Source organism: Triturus cristatus, chromosome 8 (assembly GCF_964204655.1).
Source record: "Triturus cristatus chromosome 8, aTriCri1.1, whole genome shotgun sequence".
Lineage (NCBI taxonomy): Eukaryota > Metazoa > Chordata > Amphibia > Caudata > Salamandridae > Triturus > Triturus cristatus.
This window is the reverse complement of record NC_140591.1, coordinates 448,997,020-449,011,202: the sequence shown is the minus strand read 5'-3', so window position 1 is coordinate 449,011,202 and position 14,183 is coordinate 448,997,020.

Below are 14,183 nucleotides of genomic sequence, written 5' to 3'. Positions count from 1 at the left end.
GACATCAAGCGCAATGTACGGTGCGTTGTCCTCCTGGTGCTGTGCGTACTACGGTACGTTGGACCTTGGGTTTGCAGGGCTTCAGGGGATGGTGCGTAGGTACGGTGCTTTCAATGTTCGGCGCAGCGTTCGTGCCGTACTGTGAGATCGGCAATCTTGATTTGAAGTGCTGGATACAAGCGAACAGTACGCTCCACTCAGGGGAGACGTACGCGACTACCGTGCAAACCGCAGCCTTCCCAAAGCAGGGGAAAGGAGCGTACGCTGGGCAGTACGGTTCGTAGGGGATGGAAGCAAGTACGGTTCGCAGTCCTTCCATTACGGTGCGAGCTACGGCTCGTAGGGGCCTGTTAGTCGCGTTGCTCAGGCCGGACGATACCTTCCTTTGCGGTGCGAGCTACGGCTCGTGGGGGGCCTTAGTCACGTTGTTCGGGCCGGACAGCTGGGTGCAGGCTTCCAGGTGGGGTACGCTTCAATCATCGAGGCGTACACAGCAGTTTGCTTCAGGATTACGGGGAAAAAGGTCCGTTTTCCGGTGCGCTCTCACGGCGGTGAAGTCCACTGGTCCTGGGACTTCGTTCAGGGGGCAAGCTCACTCACAAGCCCTTGGAGATCTTCAGCACAAGTCAAATAAAAGTTTCTTTGGTCTTTTCTTCCTCTTCTTCAGCAGCAAGGCAACCACTGCAGGCCAATCCCCCAGGTCAGGGACTGTACTCCTGAAGTTAAGGGAAGGTTTAGGGACTGGCAAGTGGGGGCACTTGCCAGTCAGCATGACAGTACCAGAATGCATGCAGGTTCTGCAATGGCAGACCCTAGACACACTTTACCAGGCCGCGTCTGTGGGTGGCACAACCAGTGCTGCAAGTCCACCAGCGGCATTTGTATTTACAAGCCCTGGGCACTCCTGGTGCACTTTACTGGGGTCTGATAGTAAACCAAATAAGCCAATCATGGAATCCAACCAACATATACATTTTATATAGGGAGCACTTGCACTGTGGCACTGGTTGACAGTGGCACAGTGCTCTGAGCAGCCAACACCAGCAAAACACATGAGGCACAGCAACAAAAAGTGGAAGGGAGACTCACGCCAAGGTGCCAGGTCTAACACGTGTCCCATCCAGCTGAAATGTGGGGAGAACTACCCTACCCCAGGGAGTTCCTCATCACTAAGGCGGAAAAATCTGGACAGACCGTCAGCATTGGCGTGATCTGTGCCAGGGCGATGTTCCACCGTGAAATCCATATCCTGTAGGGAAATGGACCACTTCAACAGTTTTGGATTCTCACCCCTCATATGCATCAACCATCTGAGGGGCCTGTGGTCTGTCTGAACCCGGAAGTGAGACCCAAACAGGTAGGGTCTTAACTTCTTCAGTGCCCAGACCACCGCAAATGCCTCACGCTCAATACACTCCATCTCTGTTCCCGTGGAAGTAACCTCCTGCTAAGGAAGGCTACAGGTTGATCTAGGCCCTCCTCATTAATCTGTGAAAGAACAGCCCCCACACCATGCTCTGAAGCGTCTGTCTGAACGATAAACTCTTTGGAGAAGTTGGGAGCCAAGAGCACGGGCGCCGTGCACATAGCAGTTTTCAGGGCCTCAAAAGCTTTCTGACAGGTGTCAGTCCAAATCACTTTCCTGGGCTGCTTCCTAGAAGTCAGCGCTGCCAAGGGGGCAACAATGTTGCCGTACCCCTTGACAAACCTCCTGTAGTAACCGGTGAGACCTAGGAAGGCTCTCACCTCTGTCTGGGTTTTGGGCGACTCCCAATTCAGGATGGTTTCTATCTTGGGTTGAAGGGGCGCCACCTGGCCGCTCCGAACCTGGTGCCCCAAGTACACCACGGAACCCTGCCCGATCTGGCACTTACTCGTCTTGATCGTGAGGCCTGCCCTCCGCAGCGCATCAACACTTCCCAGAGGTGGAGCAGGTGTTCTTCCCAAGTGGAGCTGAACACTGCGATGTCATCCAGGTAGGCTGTACTGAACGAATCCAGTCCAGCCAACACCTGGTTGACCAACCTCTGGAAGGTGGCAGGGGAATTCTTCATCCCAAAGGGCATAACCTGGAACTGGTAGTGCCCATCTGGGGTAGAAAATGCTGACCTCTCTTTGGCCCCATCGGTCAAGGCGATCTGCCAGTACCCAGACGTTAAATCAAACGTGCTGAGGTAGTTGGCAGCCCCTAGCCAATCTATGAGCTCATCAGCTCTGGGGATGGGGTGTGCGTCAGTCCTGGTGACCGAATTGAGTCCTCTGTAGTCCACACAGAACCGGAGTTCGGGTGTGGCTCCCGGCGCTGCAGCCTTTGGGACCAAGACCACTGGGCTGGCCCAAGGACTGCTGGAGGACTCAATTACCCCGAGTGCAAACATCTTGGAGACCTCCTCCTTGATCCACGCCCTCACCCTGTCATTCACCCTGTAGGCCTTGTGCCTCACGGGTGTACTATCCCCAGTGTCCACATCATGGACGCACCAATCAGTGACACCGGGAACCATGGAAAACAGATCAGAAAATTGTCCCAGAAACTGGCGACAATCATTCTGTTGCTCAGGAGTCAGGGCGGAAGAGAGGATGACACCATCCACTGACCCATCTTGCTCCTGGGCTGACAGGAGGTCAGGAAGATGCTCGGTCTCCTCTTCCATCCCAACATCTGTTGCCAAGAGCATGACCAGTTGGGACCACTCCAAGTGGGGATTGAGCCGGTTGACATGAAGGACCCTTAAGGGGTTCCTTGGAGACCGCAAGTCCACCAAATAGGTAACAGGACTCCTGCGCTCCACAACCTCAAAGGGACCGGTCCACTTATCCTGGAGCGCACAAGGCTCCACGGGGGCCAATACCCACACCTTCTGTCCAGGCTGAAGCTCTACCAGAGTGGCATTCTGGTCGTACCACCGCTTCATCTCCTCCTGGCTGGCTTCCAGATTTGCCTCAGCAAGTTGCCTGAATCACCTAGTCTGATTCCTGAAGGCCAGCATGTAGCTATATACATTCTGGGGAGGTTTCCTGGGAGATTGCTCCCAGCCTTCCTTGACCAGACTTAGAGGTCCTCTCACTGGGTGGCCATACAGGATCTCAAAGGGGCTGACCCCTAGAGACTTCTGTGGCACCTCACGGTATGCAAAGAGAAGGCATGGTAGGAGGACGTCCCACTTACACATCATGGGTTCTTCCAGGCCCATTATCATGCCCTTGAGGGTACGGTTGAATCTCTCAACCAACCCGTTTCCTAGGGGGTGGTAAGGTGTGGTAAACTTGTAGGTTACACCACACTCTTGCCAAAGGGATTTCATATACTTGGATATGAAATTGGTACCCCGGTCAGACACCACCTCTAGAGGGAATCCCACTCTGGAGAAAATTCCCATCAGTGCACGTCCCACCACGGGGGCCGTCACTGCCCTCAGAGGGCTGGCTCCCGGGTACCGGGTGGCATGGTCCACCAGGACCAGGATAAACCTGTTGCCCATGGCTTTCCTGGGGTCCAGTGGCCCCACAATGTCAATCCCCACTCGCTGGAATGGGGTACCGACCACAGGGAATGGCTGGAGAGGAGCCTTCTGCTTCCTCCCACTTTTTCCACTTGCCTGACAAGTCTAACAGGTCCTGCAGTGAGTGTCTGAACTCCTACACATTTGGGGCCAATAAAAGTGGGTGACAAGCCTTTCAAAGGTCTTGTCCTGCCCCAAATGTCCTGCCAATTGCACATCGTGAGCCAGCCCCAGTAGGAAGGCTCTGAAGTCCTGGGGTACCACCAGCGCACGGGCTGACCCAGGCTCAGCAACCTTAGGCTCTGTATACAGGAGGTCGTTCTCCCAGTTAATAAAATGTGACCGTGGGAACTTCAGGGGCCGGTTTCCCACGCCCCCTGCCTCTTCTCTCTAAGGCCGGTCCCTGGGCCTCCCTCTCAGGCTCCAGGACCTCTTGAGCACCTCTACTTGCTGCCATGGACCGTGTGGTGACACACGCCCAGTCCGGCATACCCAACATCTCCAGGTGAGCACTCCGCTCCACCTTAGCCCAAGGTGAGCTCTCCAAATCGTTCCCCAACAGACAGTCTACAGGCATGGCGGGCCTCACAGCTACCTGAAGTGTACCAGAGACACCCCCCCCACTCAAAGGGATCCTGAGCCACCTTGCAGTGACTCTCTGTGTTGTCAGCGGCAACAACTAGATAGAATGCTCCTGGGACAACCTGCTCTTGAGACACCAGGTGACACTTGACAGCTGTCACACTGGCTCCTGTATCTCTCTGGGCTTCAACTCTACGGCCATTGATGGTCACCCACTGCCTGTATTTCTTAGTGTTATCAGGCAGCTGGGTTTGGGGGACCATCTCACAGTCTCCTAATGAGACAAGGGACATCTCTGCGGGACCCCATCCACCTTGGACTGCCATCTACTCCCCCAAGGCTACACTAGCCATCTGCCGGGGTGGAGCACCAGTGGGTGCCTGTTTACCATACAAAGGACACTTTAAATCAGAGGCAAAATGCCCCATGTTACCACACTTGCAACATTTCATGGGCCCCTTTTGAACAGGTGGACTTGTTGGGGCCCCGGGCAGTTTCTGGGGTGGGGGAGGCTGAGAACCTTTCCCTTGGTTCCCTTGGGGATTACTTTGGGGCCTTCTTGGAAACTCTCTCTGGTTACCCCTGTCCCCCCCACTCTTCTGCTGGGGACCCTGCCCACCTTTGGCGGAATCTCCCATTGGACCCTTGTGGACCCTGGTACTGACCCAGCGGTCTGCCTCCTCAGCCAGCTTTCTAGGGTTAGTCAGCCTACTATCAATCAGGTGCTGGCGTAGTTCAGGAAAACAATTACTGGACAAGTGCTCCCATGCCATTAAATCAAGAAGCCCTTGAAAATCATCAACTTTGCTACCCTTCACCCAACCATCCAGTGCTCTGCAAAAAAAAGTTACATACTCCACATACGTACTTTTGGGAATCTTTGTACAACCCCTGAACCTTTGCCTATACAACTCAGGGGTCAACCCATACCTAGTCATCAAATTTGCTTTCATATGGGGATAAGAATTATAATCATCTGAGGGCAAGTCTAGCAGTGTGTTCTGCCCCTCACTAAGGAACCGTCCCCACAACCCCGCTCCCAATCTTTCTTAGGGACCTGGTGGGAAGACATGGCTACCTCATAGGCCTTGAACCACTGCCCTATGTCATCATTCTTAAAAAATTCCTTTACCACATCTTTTGGTGTGTACACCCTTGATTCTGCCTGCACTGACGGTGTGCTGCCACCAGAGGGAGTAGACTCTAAACTTTTAGCTTTTAGATCTAATTCCCTCAATCTCATGTCATGGTCCATTTGGATTTTTCTTTCTTCCAGAGCCAGCTTTTTGCTTTCCAGCTCCAGTTGCCCTTTCAATTTAAGTTTTGTCATCTCCATCTCATGCATCCTGGTTTCTTTTCTACCTGCCAACTCTTCGGGCGACAGGCCTCTGCCAAAGCTATGGACGCTTTCTGCTCGTTCAACTACTACCACATCCTCAGGTGACCTTGACTCAATCCAGGCCCTCAGCACCTTGAGTAGGTCTGCTTTGACTTTACATCCAACATGAGGAACTTTAAATTTCTTGCAGAAGCCCTTCAGCTGGGCCTTGGTGTAGGTCTCTAGTCTCTCCTCTTCCCATTCAATATCTTCAATTTCAGAGACTACAGATGCTGCTCTCTCCACAATGACTGAACCAGGCATGATTTCTTAGAAAATGGCGATTTCCAGAAAAACGAAAATTAAAAAAGTATGTGGTTGCGCTATTGGTCTGCCTTCACTATGTGGCGTTCACCAATCACTGTATATGTATCACAAATGCAAATTCAGAATCCTCACCGCTGACCACCAATGTTAGAATCTGGGTTCTTTGGTTGGCACCGCTAGGTACTTGTGTCAAGCAGGGAACCTTTCCTCTAGTCAGGGTAAGGGGGTACACTCCTACAATAACCCTTGCTCACCTTCTAGGTAGCTTGGCGCGAGCAGACAAGGCCTATCTCAGAGCGTTTAGGTTAAGTATTTGTGAACACACACACAGTAACTCAGTGACAACCCCACAAATGGACTCCACACTGGGATATATAAAAAATAGTACTTTATATATATAGATTAGGCTTAGCACAAGACCAGATAACGTTTAAACGGCCCACAATACTTATTAGAAAAAGAGTTCTTTGGTTTAGCGTAGTTTTAAAGTTCTGCGCACTTCGTTCCTTTCCGTACGCTTCGTACACAGTCAAAACTGCTTGGGAATGGGTCTCACACGCACCGCAGGCGCTTCGGGATGAAGTGTACACCCTACGGTGCGAACAGGCACAGTACCTTTATCTTTTGGTGAGTTCGTCACTGGTGCTGCGCTGACATCAAGCGCGATGTACGGTGCGTTGTACCTCAACTTTTATGCAGTCCCTGACATGGTCAGGTTGCCTGTAGATTTTACTCTTCACAGGCAGACTGTCACCAGTGTCCACCTCATGGGTGCACCAGTTTGTCTGACTTGGGGTCAGGGAGAACATATGTCTGTAGGTCTGTAGAACTTGTCTGCAGTCCTGTTGCTGATGGTCAGTGAGGCTGTCTGAAAAGACCACACCATCAACTGAACCATCATCAGGGTTCTGAGTCAGGAGGTCTGGGAGAGGGTCACTCTCTTCCTCCTGCCCCTCATCTGTAGCCATGAGTAAGCCCATGTCTGCCCTGTCAACATATGCCTTTAATCTGTTGACATGAAGCACCCTGTGGGGGCTTCTGGGAGTCCCTAGGTCCACCAAGTAGGTGTATGTATGTATGTATGTATGTATGTGTGTTCTTATATAGCGCTCGACTTACCCTTGGGCATCTCGGCGCTTGCATTGGGAACCCGTCCTGGTTTTTCCCTGTGAGATAACCCGTACTGGGCATCCCCAGGGTGAAAGCCAGGCATCCCACCGCGGGGGGGGGGGGGCCGTTGTGGAGATTAAGCAAGCTTGTTGCCCAGAGCTGCATAGTGTGAACTCGTGCTTAGAGTGGGCACCGAAGCGAGAATTATCGAGTCCGTGGACAATTGGGCTCCGGACCCTGCCGCGTTGGGAATCGAACCCTGGTCCCGGGTCTGATCTCTGCTTCAGGGTATGCCTCCTCTAACCAGTGAGCTACACTTCTCCACTTCTCCCTTTTGTTCAACAATAGTGTGGGGTCCAGACCACTTGTCTTGGAGTGCTGCTGGGGCCACTGGCTCCAACACCCACACTTTCTGTCCTGGCTGGTACACAGTCAGCACAGCCTTTTGGTCATGCCAAGCTTTTTGGAGTTATTGGCTTACCTCAAGGTGTTTAGAAGCCTTCTTCATGTACTCTGCCATCCTTGAGCGGAGGCCAAGCCCATAATCCACTATATCCAGCTTAGGTTGTCTGAGAGGTCTCTCCCATCCTTCCCTTACTAGACACAGGGGTCCCCTTACAGGATGCCCAAACAAAAGCTCAAAAGGGCTGTAGCCATCCCCCTTTTGTGGGACCTCTCTGTAAGCAAACAGAAGGCAGGGTAAAAGGATGTCCCATCTTCGCCTAAGCTTGTCTGGTAAACCTTTTATCATCCCTTTTAGGGTCTTGTTGAATCTCTCCACAAGCCCATTGCACTGTGGGTGATAGGGGGTAGTGAATTTGTAGTTTACACCACACTCCTTCCACATTGCAGTCAAATAACCTGACATGAAGTTGGCACCTCTGTCAGAGACAACCTCCTTTGGAAAGCCCACTCTGGAGAACACTCCAAGTAGGGCCCTTGCCACAACAGGAGCTGTTGTGGTCCTCATGGGTATAGCTTCTGGATACCTGGTGGCATGGTCCACTATCACCAGTATGAATCTGTGCCCAGATGCTGTTTGGGGGTCCATTGGTCCTACAATGTCTATCCCCACTCTCTCAAAGGGAACCCCCACCACAGGTAGTGGTATTAGGGGGGCCTTTGTGGTGCCACCTGATTTTCCACTGGCTTGGCAGGTGACACAGGAGCGAAAAAAACTCCTTGGTATCTTCTGACATGTGAGGCCAGTGAAAGTGAGGGACAAGTCTGTCCCAGGTCTTGTTCTGGCCAAAGTGTCCTGCAAGGGGAATATCATGGGCAAAGGTAAGAAGGAAGCCTCTGAAACTCAAGGGTATGACCAACCTCCTGGAAGCACCAGGGTTGGGGTCTCTAGCCTAGTACAGCAGCCCTTCATCCCAATACACTTTATGGGTACCTTGAGCATTCCCTGCAGCCTCAGCAGCAGCCTGCTGTCTGAGGGGTTCAAGGGTGGGGCAGTCTAACTGGGCCTGCCTCAGATCTGCCCTTGAAGGTCCCCCTTTCCCAAGAAACTCAACCTGATCAGGTTCCAGTTCTTCTAGGACAGTTCCTTCAGGGCTCTCAGAATCATCCTCCTGTGAGAGCTGATCCTCCACCTGAGGCAGGGGGGAAGGCACAGTCTTACCCCTACTGCTCTTTCTCTTGGGTTGTGACTGGTCCATTGTTCCAGGATCCAGCACTTGTTCAGTGTTGCACTTTTTGGCCTGTGACCTAGTCACAGCAAGGACATGTGCATCTATTCCCAGCATTTCTGCATGGGTCCTATACTCCACTTCAGACCAAACTGAAGTTTCAAGGTCATTTCCCAACAGACACTCTACAGGAAGGTCTGAACTTACCACAAACTTTCTTGAGGCCAGTTACCCCTCCCCAGGAGAAGTTAACAATCAATCAATCAATCAATCAATCAAAACATTTGTATAGCGCGCTACTCACCCGGAAGGGTCTCAAGGCGCTTGGGGGAAGGGGCCCGCTGTTAAACGGTAGCGGCAGTTTCAGTCGATAACCTTTCAAGTATTGCCCGGCGGTAATCGCCTCTCATACTATTCGATAATTTACCAATGAAAGAGGCAGGCGCCGGAGACTGGAAGGCAGGAAACAAAGTTTTTATTCCGTCGGAGCAGAACACATCAGATCAGACAGCACGGTATCGTCACGAGGTGCTCTAACTGCATCTCTGAGGCCTGGCCTCTTATACACAGGTTTATTGCTTTATTACATGTTACACATTCTTGTTGAGACTTTGATGTACGGAAAGACATCCTTGGAATCCCCACTTCAGGTTCGTCCCCACACATATCTACAGTGGAAGTCCCCACCCCACTCACAGTAGAAGATGGCTATCACATAGCTGGACATTCCGCCAATTCCCGGGGGTGTGTGCGATCGGCCGGGTTTCAGGGGGTAGGGGCTTTGATCTACTGTAATCCCTTTGATGTGGGGTGTTTCCCTTACAGTAGGGGCAATAAACTGCATCTGCAGGGCTAGATGATGGCCTGGGATCGGTTCGGACAATGGGGCGCAGAGGAAGGGGGTTATCAAAGAGATGCATGACCATGTATGGGATGTCGGTCAGGCGTGAGATGTGGTTCCATGGCAGGGTCGCGCAGAAGGAGAGGGTTTATGGCCCGTGTATGAGAGAGCGGGGGTGGCCGGCGCACGGGGGATGCTTGCAGCACCAGGGGAACGCGCTGGCGATCGACAATGAGCGGGGGAGAGAGTAGGGTGCCTAAAATGGCTGCCGTGTGCTTTCCTGTGTGTCATGCTGGGGAGAGACAATATGGCGCAGATAATGTTCAGTTTGCGAGCTAAATTTCCACACCGCTACTGCTCGAACAGCCAGGTCTAGAGTTGCCTCCTGAAGGCGAGGTCCTGGGTCAGCCGAAGGTGGACGGGGAGGGAGTTCCATTTCTTGGCCGCCAGGTAGGAGAAGGATCTGCCTCCGGCGGTGGCTCTTCGGATGCGTGGTACGGCGGCGAGGCTAGCAGACCGTAGCTGGCGGGTGGGCGTGTGGAAGGTCAGGCGGTCGTTGAGGTACTTCGGGCCCAGGTCGTGGAGAGACTTGTGTGCGTGGGTGAGGAGCCTGAACGTGATCCTCTTGTTGACGGGGTGTAGGTCTCTCAGGTGGCCGGAGATGTGGCTGCGTCGGGGGATGTCTAGGATGAGTCGGGCGGAGGCGTTCTGGATGCGTTGGAGTCTTTTCTGTAGCTTGGCTGTGGTTCCGGCGTAGAGGGTGTTTCCGTAGTCCAGCCGGCTGGTGACGAGGGCCTGGGTGACCGTCTTCCTGGTTTCGGTAGGGATCCAGCGGAAGATCTTGCGGAGCATGCGGAGGGTGTGAAAGCATGAAGAGGAGACGGCGTTGACTTGCCTGGTCATCGAGAGGGAGGAGTCCAGGATGAAGCCCAGGTTGCGTGCGTGGTCTGTTGGCTTGGGGGTGGTACCCAGGGCTGGGGGCCACCAGGAGTCATCCCAGGCGGAGGGTGATGGTCCCAGGATGAGGACTTCCGTCTTGTCTGAGTTCAGTTTCAGGCGGCTGTTCTTCATCCACTCGGCGACGTCTTTCATCCCTTCGTGGAGGCTGGTTCTGGTGGTGACGGGGTCTCTGGTGAGGGAGAGGATCAGCTGGGTGTAGTCGGCGTAGGAGATGATGTTGAGGTTGTGTTGGCGTGCGATGGTGGCGAGAGGTCTCATGTAGACGTTGAAGAGGGTGGGGCTGAGTGATGATCCTTGCGGGACGCCGCAGATGACTTCGGTGGCCTCAGATCGAAACGGGGGGAGGCGGACTCTCCGTGTTCTTCCGGCGAGGAACGAGATGATCCACTTCAGTGCCTTCTCTTGGATGCCGGTGTTGCTGAGGCGCTGGACTAGGGTGCGGTGGCAGACCGTGTCGAACGCTGCGGAGAGGTCCAGGAGGATGAGTGTCGCGGTTTCCCCGTTGTCGAGAAGGGCTCGGATGTCGTCGGTGGCTGCGATGAGGGCGGTCTCGGTGCTGTGGTTGGCTCTGAAACCGGACTGCGAGGGGTCGAGGGATCCATTCGTCTCGAGGAAGGCGGACAGTTGTCTGTTGGCGATCTTCTCGATGACTTTGGCAGGAAAAGGGAGGAGCGAGATGGGGCGGAAGTTTTTGAGATCGGTGGGGTCCGCTGTTGGTTTCTTCAGCAGGGCGCTGAGCTCGGCGTGCTTCCAGCTCTCCGGGAAGGTGGCGGTGTCGAAGGAGGTGTTGATGACGTCTCGGAGTTGGGGTGCGATGGTGGAGTCGGCCTTGTTGTAGACATGGTGGGGGCAGGGGGCAGTCGGAGATCCGGAGTGGATGGTGTTCATCGTGAGGGCTGTGTCTTCGGTGGTCACTGTGGTCCAGGTGCGGAGGGTGGCGGTGGGGTGCGTTGGTTCTGCGGTTGGGTGCATGGATGGTGCGCCGAAGCTGTTGTGGATGTCGGCAATCTTGCGGTGGAAGAACGAGATGAGGGAGTCGCAGAGATCTTGTGAAGGGGTGATGTCGTTGTTGCCGGTGCTGGGGTTGGAGAACTCCTTGACGATGCTGAAGAGTTCCTTGCTGTCGTGTGCGTTGTTGTCCAGTCGATCCTTCAGTGATTTCTTCTTGGTGGTGCAATTGCCACACTATGGGAGGTAGTGGCATTGCTAGCGTTGGTCACTAGGTAATTCTCACCTAGCATGATCTGTCCAGGGTCCACAAAGGCAGGTGTCACCATTGTGACACTAGCCCCGGTGTCCCTGTAGGCCTGAGCCATTCTATGGTTGATTAAAGGAGTCTGTCTGTACTTGCCCAGGTTACTGGGACCCACAGTAGAGGACAAAGCTATGTCCCCATCACAGATCAGAACAGCCTGAGTTGGTATCCTGAATAGGCCAGGATCCACCTCAGTTCCCAGGGTTAACCCTATTACACCCTTTTGCTGGGAACCACCACTTACAGCTGGACTAGGGGGTACAGTTGCCTTATGGGCAATGGTGGTTGGGGGCTTGTCCTTTTTGGTGCACTCACTAAACCAATGAGAATTGGACTTACAATAGTTGCACCAAGATTTCTTTTGGCCATCTTTCTTTTTATCCTTTTTTGGACCACCCTCCCCCTGAGCCTTTTGGGGGCCTGGTGAAGACTTCTGGTCTTTTGTTTTCTGCTCATTACCCTTCTGGTCTGCCTTTTTCTGATCACCCCCCTGGTTCTGGGATTTCTGCTTAACCCTTGTCCTAACCCATCTATCTGCCTTCTTTCCCAATTCTTGGGGAGAAGTCAGTTCAGAGTCAATCAAGTGTTGATGCAGTAGCTGGTTTTGACAGTTGTTAAGTATTTGTTCTCTCATGATCAAATTATACAATCCTGTATAGTCCTTAACCCCACTGCCCAATAGCCAGTCTTCCAAAGCCTTAGTGGCACAATCTACAAAGGCAGTCCAGTCCTGAGTCTGTGTCTTCTGGGTATCCCTGAACAACAACCTGTATTGTTCAGTGGTTAGGCCAAACCCATCAATCAGAGCACTCTTCAGGACAGTGTAATTATTAGCATCCTCATCACTAACTGTGAGGAGCTTGTCTCTACCTTTCTCAGAGAAGGAGAGCCACAAGATAGCTGCCCACTGACTCTGGGGTACCTGCTGTACTCTGCAGGCCCTCTCCAGAGCAGTTATCCATTTGTGGATGTTATCCCCACACTTGTAGGGAGGGACAATCTTGCTCAGGTTTCTATTATCATAGGCCCTGTCTCTATCCTTAGGGATAATGCTGCCACCAGTGGGTTCTAACCCACTTAACTTTTGCTTTCTGGCCAGAGCAAGTTTCTCCTTGGCAAGGGCAAGTTCTTCCCTTTCAATCCTCAGATTAACTTCCCTCATTCTGGCCTTATGCTCTCTTCTCTGGGGAGAAGTCATCCCCCTATGAGAAGAGGCATTGGAGCTATTAGAGATATGGGAGTGGATAGATTCCCTTGAAGGGGATCTTCCTCTCCTCTCTTTGGTTAAGTCCACCTGGGGGTCTGAATGGGGGGACTGGCTAAGTCTGGCTAAGTCTCTTAACTAATACCTGGCTTTCTACCTCATCTTCTGAAGTCCCTGACTTATCTGTGTGGTGAGGGGAGTCTCCTGTAGAGGGTGGCCCTCACTGTTACCTAAGGTACTATCCCGGGAGGCTTTCTGAGCATCATACTCTTCTAGGATCTCCACTAGATAAATGAGGGTAGGGTTGGAACCCTGTTTTAACTTTCTGGAGGTACACAATTGTCTCATCTCCTGAAAAGTTAGGGTATCATATCTAGAGGGTATCCTTCTAGGATTTACCTCTCCTGAGAGAGAATCATCTTGATCTCCTCTCAGAGACATGATCTAGTGAGGGTGTGGTGTGTGCACCTACCTACACTAGTTGTATCTACTAAAACCTCTCTAGTAGTTGTAGTCAGTGTGTGCTCGGCCCTTCAACCTACAACTGCTAAGTTCAGTAGAACTTAAGTATTTATAAGCTATGTTATATGTACCTGAAAAATATCTCTGTGATCTTTCAATTTGATATCTCAAGATTACAATGGTATTACAACAGCAAGCTCAGATCCCAACCGCTGCTCACCAATGTGAGAAGTTGGCCTGATATATGATGTCACTAATTCTAGTGTACACCTTGTATCAGTCCAAACAACCCTTATGGTGATTGGTTGTAAAGTCAACCTTATAGACCAGCTATCCTAGTGGTAGCATGGACAAGAGCAGTCTTAGGCTAAACTCTGTATGGCATGTGAAGCCAGCTGTTATACCATTTGTAATCCCTTGAATATCAAATGAAAGGACACCACAACAGATATATAAAAAATAGAATGTATTTATTCTAAGTCAAAACACCCTCAGCACTCTTTATGAGATTAGAGGTAAGTACAACACAGTCTTATTTAAGCATACATAAGTCACACAGGTAAGTAATACAGTTAGGCCCTAGGGGCCACGCAAACCATATACTAAGTAAGTGGTATAAGAACCACTGTCACAAACACAGGATAGGCCTAGGCCTAGGGAATCGCTGAGGCTACACTAAACTACCAGGGATTAGGAAGTAGGAGGCCCACGGGATTCAGGTGCAGAGTGGAAACACTCACGCGTAATGAGTAAGAGTCGATAGAAATAGTGATAGTTAGAAATTAAGAGTTTTAGGACACTTCTGAAGTAGCTAGGAGTTCGAGACTTGGAAACTAGACTCTTGGATAGTCAATACCCTTGTGAGCACCGGAGTACTCAAGTTACCTAGCCCACGGGCTGCGGGTGCATAGGTGTGAACTTGCGTCGGGTTTCGTCGTTGACTCCTATGGATGCCTGAAGAAAAGTTGCTGACAGTCAGTGAAGAGTGTC